The sequence below is a fragment of the Lactuca virosa genome, chromosome 5 (assembly GCF_052849685.1).
Source record: "Lactuca virosa cultivar CGN04683 chromosome 5, Lactuca_virosa_CGN04683_v6, whole genome shotgun sequence".
NCBI lineage: Eukaryota > Viridiplantae > Streptophyta > Magnoliopsida > Asterales > Asteraceae > Lactuca > Lactuca virosa.
Window position 1 is genome coordinate 289,500,964 of NC_136430.1, and position 14,508 is coordinate 289,515,471.

The window sequence follows — 14,508 nt, forward strand, 5'->3', positions numbered from 1 at the left end:
GTCTAACAAGGTTCGATTACGCCTCTCAGCTACACCATTTAACTGTGGTGTCCTAGGAGGAGCCAATTGTGAGACTATCCCACATTCTTTCAGATAGTCGTTAAACTCGATACTAAGATACTCCCCACCTCTATCGGATCTAAGTATCTTTATCTTTCTACCCAATTGATTTTCGACTTCATGCTTAAACTCTTTGAACTTTTCAAAAGTTTCTGACTTATGCTTGATCAAGTAGATATATCCATATCTGCTATAATCGTCAGTGAAAGTCACATAGAATCGATTAGCATCTCTTGTAGTTGATCTGAAGGGCCCACACACATCCGTGTGTATGAGATCCAACAGACCTTCACCTCTTTCACAAGACCCTGTGAATGGTGATTTTGTCATCTTTCCCAAAAGACAAGATTCACACATATCATCTGACTTTAGGTCAAATGATTCCAACACTCCATCCTTTTGGAGTTGGGCTATGCGTTTCTTGTTAATGTGTCCAAGACGACAATGCCACAAGCATGCCTTGTCTACACTATTAGACAAGTCAATATTAAGTACACTATTTCCTAGGCTATCAACACAAGTCACTGTTTCATACACACCATTACAAGGTAAAGCTTCAAACATAAAAACACCATTCTTATAAACAGAAATTGAACCATTCAAATCATTAAAAGAATATGTAAAACCTTGTCTGAACAATGCATGAAATGAAATAATGTTTCTCGTCATCTCAGACGAATAGCCACAATTTATTAAATCTAATCTAACATCATTACTAAGCAGAAGCTGATAAACTCCGATCTTGGTTACTGGTGAAGACTTTCTGTTTCCCATGATCAGGTTTATCCTTCCTCGCTCTATCTCCTCACTTTCCTTTAGACCCTGCAAATCAGAACAGATATGAAAACCACATCCTGTATCAAGGACCCATGAACGAGAAGATAATGAGTTATTAGCAGAAATAGTGTAAATACCTGCCGAAGATGGCTTCACTTTGCCATCCTTGATATCTTGCAGATATTGTGGGCAAGATCTCTTCCAATGCCCCTTTTGGTTGCAGTAAAAGCAAACTGCCTCTTTTGGATCAGAAACATGGGGAGTGGAACCATTGGGCTTAGCCTTTGGGCCATTACTAGATGACCCAGCTTGAGCCTTGCTCTTCCAGTTTTGCTTGGGAGGACCTTTCCTCTTTTTCCCCTTTCCCTGTCCAATAGCCAAAACAGGGGCACTCGTAGGTGTGGAGGGTATACTTTTACCCTTCATCCCTGCCTCAGCTGTCTGCAACAAGTTGTGCAATTGGGCCAAGGTCTGCTCAGTATTGTTCAAATGGTAAGTTAGAATAAACTGACCATAACATTCAGGAAGTGAGTTCAAGACCATGTCAATGGCCAATTCCTCATCAAAGTGAATATTGAGCTTGACCAAACGCTCTATGTAGCGTTGCATTCTTTGCACATGTGACACAACCGACTCCCCATCTTTCATCTTGCAAGCCATGAGTGACTTGACTACTTCGAACTTTTCTTGACGAGCTCGCTTATGGTACTTTTCCATAAGGTCCTTGTTCATCTCGAAAGGCCAGTAGTCCTCATAGTACCTCTGCAATTCTGGGGACATAGTTGCCACCATGATGCATGCCACTTTGGTAGCATCATCGTAATGTTTCTTGTAGGCAGCAAGATCTTCAGGAGTAGCTTTATTCTCATCAAGCTCTTTGAGCTCCTTTTCAAGAACATATTCTTTGTTCTCGAAACGAAGAGCCATCTTGATGTTGCGCATCCAATCGTTATAGTTTGAGCCATCCATAACGACTTTGGAGCAGATATTGAGCAAAGAGAAGTTTTGGTTGGAGGAGGACGAAGCAGAAGTGTTTCCAGGAGTAGACATCTGAAAAAAAAGTTTTAGTTAGATTTCAAGATACCTTAATAAAATAACCCAAAGATATAATATCAAGGTTAGGATCCAACTATGAAGATTCACAACTCAGAAATGGGATGCCGAGATCCAAGTGCAAATTTCATAAAGGTAGGTGAATGACGATTCACCAATTCCACCATTAGACGAAACAAACGAAGTGAAATTCCTAATTCTTTTGAGATACATTGAAACTATTCAATGGCATGTTTTAATCTCAGATTATGCTCTTCTATTTGTGACTGGGATGCCGAGGATCACAAACAAGATGTGAATAACCATGCAAATGTGCTTGGTAACCTCATTGTCTTTATCATTAACTATTGATGTGCTGGTAAACCACACACGCTCCATCAAAATGACAATTATGAGATACCCATTACTACTCTTTATTAGTGCCTTTTAGTGTGCTGGTTAACCACACACGCTCCACTAACGACCAATAAAGCATAATGTGCAATTTCATGGATTAGCATACTTTTCACATTTTTCCTAAAGTAACTAGAGTTGGGATTTTTGAAAATAATGTTCTAGTACTTTTAATATCATTATACTTTTAATGAAAAGTAGTTGTCCTATCAAATCCGTTCTGCTAACGACCCTCCACTAATCAAGGAAGCGGTGGGTGAGAGTGGACACCCATTCAACTACCATTTTATAGGCAGTTTCCTTATACCCCCCTTATAGATTAGCTTCGTGAATGAGGCATACTAGCGATTTGACTGACCATATTCTTATACATAACCTTTAATTATAATATATATATAAGGTGTGTTTTAAAACTTTTTAAAACTTCAAGGGTTTATATAAATTTCGAAATTTAAGCTGTTAAATTCAAATTTAAATAAACCAATTAACTAGATTTAATATTTATCTATTAATTAACTATTAATCAAATTATTAAATCTTGTAAGGATTATCTAAATAAATTAATCAATTAATTTAATCCTAATCCTTATCCCTCTAATTTCGAAAAATAGGGTAAGGATAATTATCCAATTAATCTAATTAAGTAACAATTATCCAAAAACAAGAAACCCTAAAACTTCTAAGCAAATTTCGAAATTTACAAGGGATGAGGCTAGGGTTTTCAAAACCCTAACCCTAATTTCGATTAGGGTTCTTTGGAGGCTAGGGTTTTCGAAAAAAAACCTTTGATCCAAAACCCTAATTGCAAAAATTTGGCCTTTAGGGTTTAATGGCTATAAACCCTAATTTGCAATTCAACTATTATAGCAATTCAATTTAAAACAACTTTGGCTCTGATACCACTGATAGGTTTTAGGTACAACAAATAAACTAGAAAACAATTCCTAAGTTCACATGCAACCTACTTTGGATCTATGTTTTAACTATTGAACATACAACTTTGAATTGCAAAACAAGAACCCTAGAGGAGAGAGGCTATTTTCGAAAATAGTAAACTAGGGTTTAGGGTTTACATACCTTTCAATTGCTATAGCAAACAATTGACAATCCTCTTGATCTTGATCTTGATCTTCTTGGAAGCTTTAGCACCACAAGTGTAATGTCTCTAATGGAATCACACCCAAACTAGCAAGAAGGAAAGTAGAAGAGAGAGAGGGGAGGGAGTATGCAAAATCTCGGCCTTAGGGTTTCTTCAAAAGAAAGAGTGACCAAAAACATGAACCAGGAGGCTCCTTATATAGCTGAGGGATCTAGGGTTTAAGGGAAACCCTAGTTATCCTTTGCTTAGGGCCTAAGCAAACTCAAGGGCCTTATCCAAGCCCCTATGGACGAAATTATTAGGGTTTCCCCTAAAGATTTCGTCCACCCTCTTCCAAGGGGGTTCTAGAGCCTTCCACTCAACTATTAGATAATTGCAAACTAGTCCCTGCACCTTATAATTAATTCTTTTAACCCCAAAATCAATTCTGATTAATTTCTGGCTAACAATTAATTAAACATAATGATTTCTAATTAATATATTAATCCATTAACATATTAATAAATCATATATATATATATATATATATATATATATATTAATTTATTAATCTTATAAATTAATATCTCTCCTTTCATAATTTCCTTGTCCAGTTGCTAGGTTGAGGGCAACCCAAAAGGACTGTGCTGCTATCAATTCAAGTACATACCAATTATAGTTATGGGCTTAGACACCTAATCCAACAGAGTTTTCCTCCAGTAGGCACGGGTCTAAGGCACCAATGCCGACCCGTTTATGTAGTAGTAGCACGTCGGGGTTAGCCCGCTGCAGTTTATATGTTTCCGGACTTCGGTCCGATGCCAGGGTGGTCCCGAGAAGTAGTTATGTATGCATGATGTCTTTGTGACTCATGCATGATTATGTTATGTGTTATGTGTTTCGGACTTCGGTCCGATGCTAGGCGGGGCCCGATGCAGTGGGCGGGGCCCAAGTTATTCCGGACTTCGGTTTGATGCCGTGCGGGGCCCGATGCAGTGGGTGGGGCCCGGTTTGTGTTATATGTGTTATTGTATGGTATGTGGTAGTTTGGGGGAGCTCACTAAGCTTCGTGCTTACATTTTTCAGTTTTGGTTTCAGGTACTTCTGCTAGCAAAGGGAATGGCTCGGGATGATCGCATGGCACACACCACAGTCTCAGCCTTGGAGTTTACTCTGATGTTTTGTTATGAGATTTTGATTTGAGACAGATACTAAGATGTTTTATGATACATGATTTATGTTTTTACTTATAACTTTGGATGGTTCATGATTTTAATAACGATTTGAAAACAAAATTTTTGGGTCATATTTTTGGGATGTTTTACACATAAATCTTGAAAACATATAATTTTTATATATAAGGTTATGTTCATTTAAGGCTCAAAGACACATCTATGTAGGGTAATGGTGGTCCTAAGACCCACCTACTTTTTTTAAAAATAGTGTAAGGAATACAAGATATATATATATATATATATATATATATATATATATATATATATATATATATATATATATAAGGAAAATCTTATAAAAACCCAATATATTTTCATCAAAGTCTTAAAAAAAACCACTATATTATTTATTTATACGTTAAAACCCTTATATTTTTTAAAATGTATCATTTAAGACATCGAGTTCGGTATATTCTAGATAACCGAAAATGTTAGGTAATCGATTCTCAACGTTTTAATTGTTACAATTCATTAGATTAAAAAAAAATTTAAAAATACGAGGGTTTAAATGCTCTAAAAAAAATAATATAATGGTTTTTTTAATCATTTCATGAAAATATATTAGGTTTTTCTGAGGTCGGAAAACCTTAAATAAGAATTTCCGAAAATGTAAGGGTTTTAGTGCACTAAAAAATAATATAGTTGTTTTTTGAAGCATTTAATGAAAATACGTTGGGTTTTTCTCAGGTTTTCCCCATATATATATATATATATATATATATATATATATATATATATATATATATATATATATATATATATATATATATATACCTTAATAAGCATTTAGCCTTAAATGCTGAATTTTAAGAGGTACAAGGCTTTTACTGCAATATTTACAATTAGTTATGCGTTACAGGAAAAATAGATCTTATCTAGTTAACAAATGAAAAAGTCAAAGTTGAACTACAATTTCCTCAATTTTAGAAAATTGAATTGACCAATTAAATCAGTTAAATCGGTAAGATCCACCATATATAGCACCTTGGTCTTCTTCAATCGTTGGTACACTGATTTCCAACCACCATCACTACCATATTCTTCATAAACCCCACCAAAACACCACCACCATCGTTTTTGTCTGTTTGTACACACTCCACCAAATAATCGATGATGTCAGCATATATCTATATAATCTGGCTTCCTTCCCTTGTATGTGGCGTTTAACCAACCTTACGACTCCATCATTATCTACAAAACATAACCACGCTCCACTGACACGACCACTCAGTTTCGTCGTCATCACAGGTACCAACCCTCGTTCTCTGCACCACCTTCCTTGGTTGCTTCACTTTTGGTCCACGGTGGACTGTATTTCATTATCCAACCATTTAAATCTACATCTAAGCCTTCACACTTTCTGTTTAGTAACCTCAATCCCCCATTTTAAACACCGTCATAATCCCTAAAATGAGTCTCGCAGGATTCCAAAACCCAAGAAGCTTTCTGTATGGCACCGACTCAAGGTATTAAGTGATCAAAAAACGAATTTATGTTGCTAATTTATTAGCGACTACTAGCAGATGTTTATATCTAAAAATATCGGCTCAAGACAAGGTTTTGGTCAAAAATTTCTCTTTTATTACTCAAAATAAATAATTATGGGATTTTCTTTGTTGATGATCATCCCGGGTCCTTTTATCACAAGGAGACTACATTATTAGTAGTTATGATCATATCAATTTGTTCCAGAATAGATTTTTGTTTTTGGGGTTTGAAAAGGGATGGTGGTGGAGCTTTCATGTGTGGCCTGATAACTATCGATTTAATTATGTGTTTGTGTGTGTTTTTTATGTTTACAAGTCCCGAATCAGCCATCAATACTTACTATGTCTCACTTTATCCCTCTATGCATCAATGATGCTTGCTGGAAACAAAGGTAAATAAATAAATGCATCTGGCTTCTTATTATTTTTTTTTCATACGAACTGGTTTGAGTTTCATTTTAGTTTTAATTTTGCCTATTATTCAAATTTTCATCTTGATATACTCTCCCTGCTAATCAACAAATGTGACATCCCCATTTTCATTGCCAGAAAAGACCGATTTTGTTTATGATTTATAAAAATCGGAGTACCTCTTTTAATAAAAATGTTGCGGAATTTGTTCCCAGTAAAACATGATAAATACGTTATCAAAGCATTTCCGAAGAAAAATATTTTTATTCATTTTAAAACATTTGGGATGTCATCGTTAATACAGAAACATAAGCATAAACAGAACTTACATTCATTATCACTAGTGATTTATATCTCCTTAATCCCTCAGTGTAATGTAACTTCATATAGACACATGTGATACTAATAAACTGAGTGGGTCAGGTTGGGAAACCTGGTGAGTACATAGGGTTTTCAACCCACAATAATACAATTATTATGTTTAAACATCAAACAATCAACCCAATTACCCATCCCCATTATCTTCTTAAGGATTTACCCAAAGAATCAGCTACTCCTCGTTCATTCATTCGTAAGGATCATCATAAGGAAACGACACGAAGTCCATTGTTGCCAATGACACAATTGTCAAGCACAACTACTAATATTATCACTTAGGCGCAACTGCCAGAATTATGACATTCTCTATGAGGCGCTTCTGCCGGTATTGTCCTTTAAACGCTACTGTCATGGTTATAATGTTCTCTATTAGGCACAGCTGCCGATACTATCCTTAGAGCGCAGCTGCTAGGATGTTTATCGTAGATCTAAAACATCTACAGATTTTGGCGCAGCTGCCAGTGCTCATCTATAGGGTACTAGGTCCATTGTTGTCAATGTTCACCTATAGGGCACTAGGTCCATACTACTAATGTTCCCCTATTTCAGCCTTCATCCCACATCATTCATCTACCTATGTTTTACCCAACATATTTTGTAGATATAAAATACATATACAGTTTAAATCATTTAAAACATGTATAAAATCGTTCATCCAGCATAGACAGCAAGTATTCAGACAATATGCACACATAACACGTAATTTATATAAAATACTTCATATCTATGTGTAAGATGAAAGTAACTATACACTCACCTGGTAAGGTGGTGATTCCGAACTCAGACAGTGCTTCGTTACTCTTAAAACAATTTCCTTCGACAAAACCTAGTATCATTGCCACTAGAGTTTAGTCTAATATTTACCGGGACTAATTAATAGTCTAGCCATTATTATTATTATATAAGCATTAAGCAACACTCTTATATAACTCATAATAATAGCCCAAATAATTATTTTAAGGTCCTAATAATGTTACTACAATTAATTAAAAGTTATATTAAAAACAGCGTATGCGTAGCTTACTTACAGCGGGTTTTATAGAAAACCGGGCTTCGCTTGGAGCAGCGTTTCCAAATCGAAAGACCCTTTTTCTCGGGACTCCGGGAGCGTCAGGGCTTCCTTCGGGTGCTAGGGGGGTTCCCTAGGGTTTAGGGGGTTAGAATGGGTTAGAGAGAGAAAGAAGTTAGAGAGAGAAGTGAGAATGGTGTGGAAATCCGAGAGAATTCACAACCTATTTATAGGCTGGAGCAGCTTCGGAACGCTGGGAGTTCAGCAGGTTACGCGGGGCGTAACTTCGGATAGGGACGACAGGTGGCGAAGGCTCGGTGGTGCGACGTGTTCGCCTCTGGGCCGAGGAGACCAGCTGTACGCTGCGCGTACGAGATCTCGGACGCTGGGCGTAATGCGAGGGGTGGCGTGTCACAATCCGGAGCGAGTTCATCGGACGTCTGGGACTTAGGCCACATCATCAATCCATGCATCAGCTTCGCAAATTGCCCCCTTAACTTCTAAAATTCGTATCTTCCTCATACTAGCTCCGTTTTCAATGTTATTTTTATCAACACGTAGGCGGGAACGTACTCTACAACTTTCGTTTAGACTTCGTTGGCTAATTTTGACTTTTTTTAAAAGTTATATTATTAACAGGCCGGGACATGATTGGTCCGTTAAAAATTCATAACTTCTTCATCTGACGTCCGTTTTCGTCTGTCTTTTTATCGTTACGCTACTATTAACGAGATCTTCGATTCTCGTTTAGGTTGTGTCGGCTAAAAACCGCTCGATCTAATATTCGAACTTCGGGTTGTACACTGCTAAGCCGAAACTTCGAAAAATCATAACTTCCTCATACGAAGTCAGATTTGGGCATTCTTTTTATGGACGCTCTCGGTTTAACGTATTCTACGACTTTCGTTTAGATCGCTAAGTCTACAAATCGCTCTATAGTAAATCACTATTTACGCTTTCCGGTGCCGTCCCGGTTCCGTCGTGAAACTTCGACAGGTCATAACTTCTTCGTTATAACTCGGATTTCGGCGTTCTTTATATGTACAGAACCCTTGTAACATATACTACAACTTGGTTAAAGATTAATACTTCCAAATAATCTTCCATCAAAAACTCATTTTTGATGCTTATTGTCTCTAAATTGACTAGCCCGGATCTACGTGCGTTACAATTATCTCCGCCTTAGGATGATTACGTCCCGGAATCATCAACTAAACATGGTAGTATAATGACTCCATACGCTATCTCTTCATCCTAGGTAATAATCGTAACTTCCTTGTTTCTTCGAATGAGTATCTAACTCTTGGACTCTTTGACTGTAGGCGGTGCTCGATCTTGCACTTGCTCCCTATCTCACGTTAGACTCCAAATTATGACCTTCAAGTCACAATCTCGATCCTCACTGGATACTAACTTAAGATAAGTTCTTTTATTACTACAATGGAACGATTTATTATATTCTAATGACCTATCATCGTATGTTACAATGCTTAGACTCAAGTCTCTTAGAGTCTTCTAGAACAGACTATACTTTCCTTCATGTTCTAATCTCATCTTAAAAGGTAGAATTTCTAGCTACAAGCAATCATCGCGATACCTCTACTGATCGCTTTGATTAATTCTTCCGGCTTAAGTCAGGTGCTACATCGAACTTGGTTCTCGAAACCACGTAACATACTCGTCGTAATCGGACTCAATTTGGTATGACCACTAGCGTCGGAATAACAATCATCTTCTTAGTCATTACTGAAACAATGATAATGACATACTTGAATAAAACGGAACCAATTACTAGCTCCTTAGTAACCTTGTGACTTTCCCTGATCCAAGTGTGAGTCCTGTGCTTCCGGTAGTATAGGCCTCTACTACCATTCGCACCTAATCATACTCGTCCCAAGTATTATCTCGCAGTTCACCCAAGTCGCCATACAAGAAAATCACATAACAACTTGACACATCAGATAACAAAACGAAGGTTTTATATTATTCCTTGAAACGATTACATAGGTGTTCAAGTTCAACCTATACTATGCCTCTAATAGGCTACACCACGTGGTACTATCTACACGACTACTTCATAACTCGATCTTTGGATATCAAACATTCACTCCTGAATCCTTGCATTGTCATCTGCTTCGTCAAGGATCATTTGAAATGCTCTCGCCTTTGGCTTTGGCGGCACATTTGACTTTGTAGCCCCCTCTCTCTTTGGGCAGTCTTGCTTGAAGTGCCCTTCCTCGTTACATCCGTAACACACCCTTTTGTTGAATGTACACTCGTTGGCATAATGCCCATGCTTCCCACACTTGAAACAAGTCACCTCCTCACCGCATTTTCCAGTGTGTTTCTTTTTGCACTTCTTGCATCATCTTTCTTCACTTCCTCCTCCTCTAAACTTCCTTGTATTGGAATTTCTCTTCTCATCAGTCCTTGTCGATCCTTCGAATTTCCTCTTTTCGCCAACCTCAATCTTGCTGGCGGATCTTCCCTTGATCATCTCCTCCACGGACTTGGCAGCCCAGATAGCTGCCTCCAGAGTAGGTGCCTGACGCACTGGCACCACGTACTCCCATTGAAGTCCCTTTGCGTACTTGTCGATTTTCGTCAGCTCATCCGGAACAAGATGCAAGGCGAACTCCATCTTCTCTGTGAATTTGTTGGTGTATTCATCAATCAACATGCTTCCTTTCTTCAAGGTAAGGAATTGGTTTTCTAGCTCGAGCAGATTTTGGGCTGAGCAGTACTTGCGTTTGAACTGCACCAAAAACTCTGCCTACGTCAGTTGCAGGGGCTCATTGGGGCTTAGAGTCTTCCCCAGAGTGTTCCACCAACGAACCGCGCCTCCTCTGAACTGGCGCACCGCAAATGTGGTTTGTAGTTTGCCTCTGCAACCACACGTCATGAAAGCTAACTCCATCTCCGAGATCCAATCCATGACCCTGATCGGATCTTCCTTTCCAGTGAAAGTCGATGGCTTGCAAGTCAGAAAATCCTTGTACTTGCATCCATTCCTCTCGACTCCGTCATCCTGGTTGTTTTGTCGAACTATTGGTGGGTTGGCTTGATCAACGGTCCCACTATAGTTCCCTCCTTCTGACTGCCCATTGTTCAATTCGGGCTGTTCAACTGGCATCGTAAGTTCCTCTCGATTTTGTTGAAGCAAACGTCTGGTTTCCTCCATTTGACGATCCAACATCGTCCGGATCATCGCTTGCACTCCGGCCATGGTGATTGGCTCTGGAGCGGCTACCATAACGGGTATTTGCTCAATCACTGGAGGTTGATTCCTTTTCCCATTTGCATTCCCGGCTCCACTGCGGGTTCTTGCCATTTTGATCTTTACACCGAATAGGGTGAATTTAGATCTTTACTTAGGATAGACGTTTAAATCATCCTTATCCCTCCGAAACGTTTACATTTTAGTTCTAATATCGTAGTCGTACGTTTAGAATCCTAAAAACATAAGGTTGCAGATCCGGTCGGCAATAGACCATAGATCCGAACAAATAACAGCATATCAGGCACAAAGCATTTAGCACATAAAAGCATTTTAGGCACAATTCCTAAAATAAGCTAGTGCTCACACCTCTCAATCATCACTTAGCATTCTAAGTTTAAGTCTAGAAATCCTACAAATTCCTAGTTCGCTTAAACTAATGCTCTGATACCAACTATGAAATCCCCATTTTCATGGCCAGAAAAGACCGATTTTGTTTATGCTTTATAAAAAGACAAAATTGCAAAAATGGTCCCCGTGGTTTCTTATTTTATGTGGTTATGGTCAAAACGTTTGAAAATTTGCAGATTTGGTCCTTTTCAACAAGTTTTATTGTGGTTTTGGTCCCTCATCCGTTAAGTTTAACTGGTTGGCTGTTAACTTTTTTAAAATGACAATTTTACCCTTAGGGACCATTTTCGCAGTTTTGACTTTTACCATACCATAAGGACCATTTTTACATACATTCTTTTTTATTTTATTGAAGTATTATATATTAATAAATATTATTTTTAATATATAATATTATATATTAATAAATATTATTTTATTGGATTATTAATTTATTATAGTTGATTTTTAAATTTTTTTTTGTTAGAGTAATTCTTTTTATTGAGTTATTATATATCAATACATATAGTTTTTAATATATAATATTTATATCATAATAAATATATTATTAGATTATTAATTTCTTTTAGTTAATATTTTTAATTCTTTTTATTGTAAATTATTTTTATTGGATTATTTAATTGATTATTTTCTTCATATACTAAATATTGTTTTATTGGATTATTAATTTATTTTAGTTAATTCTTTTTGAAAAAAAAACAATTGTCGAAGTAATTATTTTTTATTGAATTATTATATATCAATAAATATAGTTTTTAATATATAATATTTATATCATAATAAATATTATATTATTGGATTATTATTATCTTTTAGTTAATTTTTGTAATTTCTTTTTTTAAACTATTTTTTATTGGATTATTACTTTTAATTTATTATTTTCTTCATATACTAAATATTATTTTATTGGATTATTAATTTATTTTTAATTATAATAATAGTTCTTGTTAATTTTATTGGTTCCACCACAAAGTCATGGGATACGCAAAACCGTCGTCTCTCATCATCGAAATCGTTAGGATTGCTGCCAAACACTTTCATTTAATCTAGCTTATAATGAGAAACCATAGGGAAAATACCACCACCATCACTCGGTCACCACCACCACTTATAAATGTTATAGGGGTTTGTTGCGCATTATGTGGGATATGAAGGATTCTAGTGGTATGAAGAGGTTGTCGCATGTGGCTACCATAAACGCTAGGTAGAATAGAGTAGAGTATCTATTGAACCTCCAATGAAGGTGTTTGGAGGTGATCCTGCCAATTTTTGACGATGATAAGCGACACTTTTACGTATTTCGACGACTTTGTGGTGAAACTAATAAAATTAAAAACAATTAATATTATACATTAAAAATAAAATAATAATCCAATAAGATAATATTTATTGTATTAAAAAAATAATAAATTAAAAGTAATATTTCAACAAATTAATAATTCAAAAAAAACAAATTACAAAAATTAATAATCCAATAATGTATTATTTATTATGATGTAAATATTATATATTAAAAATAATATTTGTTGATATATAATAATCTAATAAAAAAATTTGCTCCAACAAAAAAGAAATTATAAAAAGAATCAACTAAAAGAAATTAATAATTCAATAAAATAATGTTTTGTAATATATAATAATCACATAATATAATATTTATTATGATATAAATATTATATATTAAAAACTATATGTACTGATATATAATAATTCAATAAAAAAATTACTCCGACAAAAAAATTAAAAAAAATATAATTAACTAAAATAAATTAATAATACAATAAAACAACATTTAGTATATGAAGAAAATAATAAATTAAAAGTAATAATACAATAAAAAATAATTAAAAATTACAAAAATTAACTAAAAATTTGATAATCCAATAATATAATATTTATTATGATATAAATATTATATATTAAAAACTATATGTATTGATATATAATAATTCAATAAAAAAGAATTACTTTAACAATTTTTTTAAAAAAAATCAACTAAAAAAATTAATAATCCAATAAAAAATATTTATTAATATATAATATTATATATTAAAAATAATATCTATTAATATATAATACTTCATTAAAATAAAAAAAAAATGTATGAAAAATGGTCCTTATAGTATAGTAAAAGTCAAAACTGTGAAAATGGTCCTTGGGGTTAAAATTGTCATTTTAGGGAAGTTAACGGATGAGGGACTAAAACCACAACAAAACTTGTTGAAAAGGACCAAATCTGCAACTTTTCAAACGTTTGGACCGTAGCCACATAAAATAAAAAACCACAGAGACCATTTTTGCAGTTTTGTCTTATAAAAATCAGAGTACCTCTTTTAATAAAAATGTTGCGGAATTTGTTCCCAGTAAAACATGATAAATACGTTATCAAAGCATTTCCGAAGAAAAGTATTTTTATTCATTTTAAAACATTTGGGATGTCATCGTCAATACATAAAAATAAGCATAAACAGAACTTACATTCATTATCACTAGTGATTTATATCTCCTTAATCCCTCAGTGTAATGTAACTTCATATAGACACTTGTGATATAAATAAACTGAGTGGGTCAGGTTGGGAAACCTGGTGAGTACATAGGGTTTTCAACCCACAATATACAATTATTATGTTTAAACATCAAACAATCAACCCAATTACCCATCCCCATTATCTTCTTAAGGATTTACCCTAAGAATCAGCTACTCCTCGTTCATTCATTCCTAAGGATCATCCTAAGGAAACGACACGAAGTCCATCGTTGCCAATGACACAGTTGTCAAGCACAACTACTAATATTATCACTTAGGCGCAGCTGCCAGAATTGTGACATTCTCTATGAGGCGCTTCTGCCGGTATTGTCCTTTAAACGCTACTGTCATGGTAATAATGTTCTCTATTAGGCACAATTGCCGATACTATCCTTAGAGCACAGCTGCTAGGATGATTATAGTAGATCTAAAACATCTACAGATTTTGGCGCAGCTGCCAGTGCTCATCTAT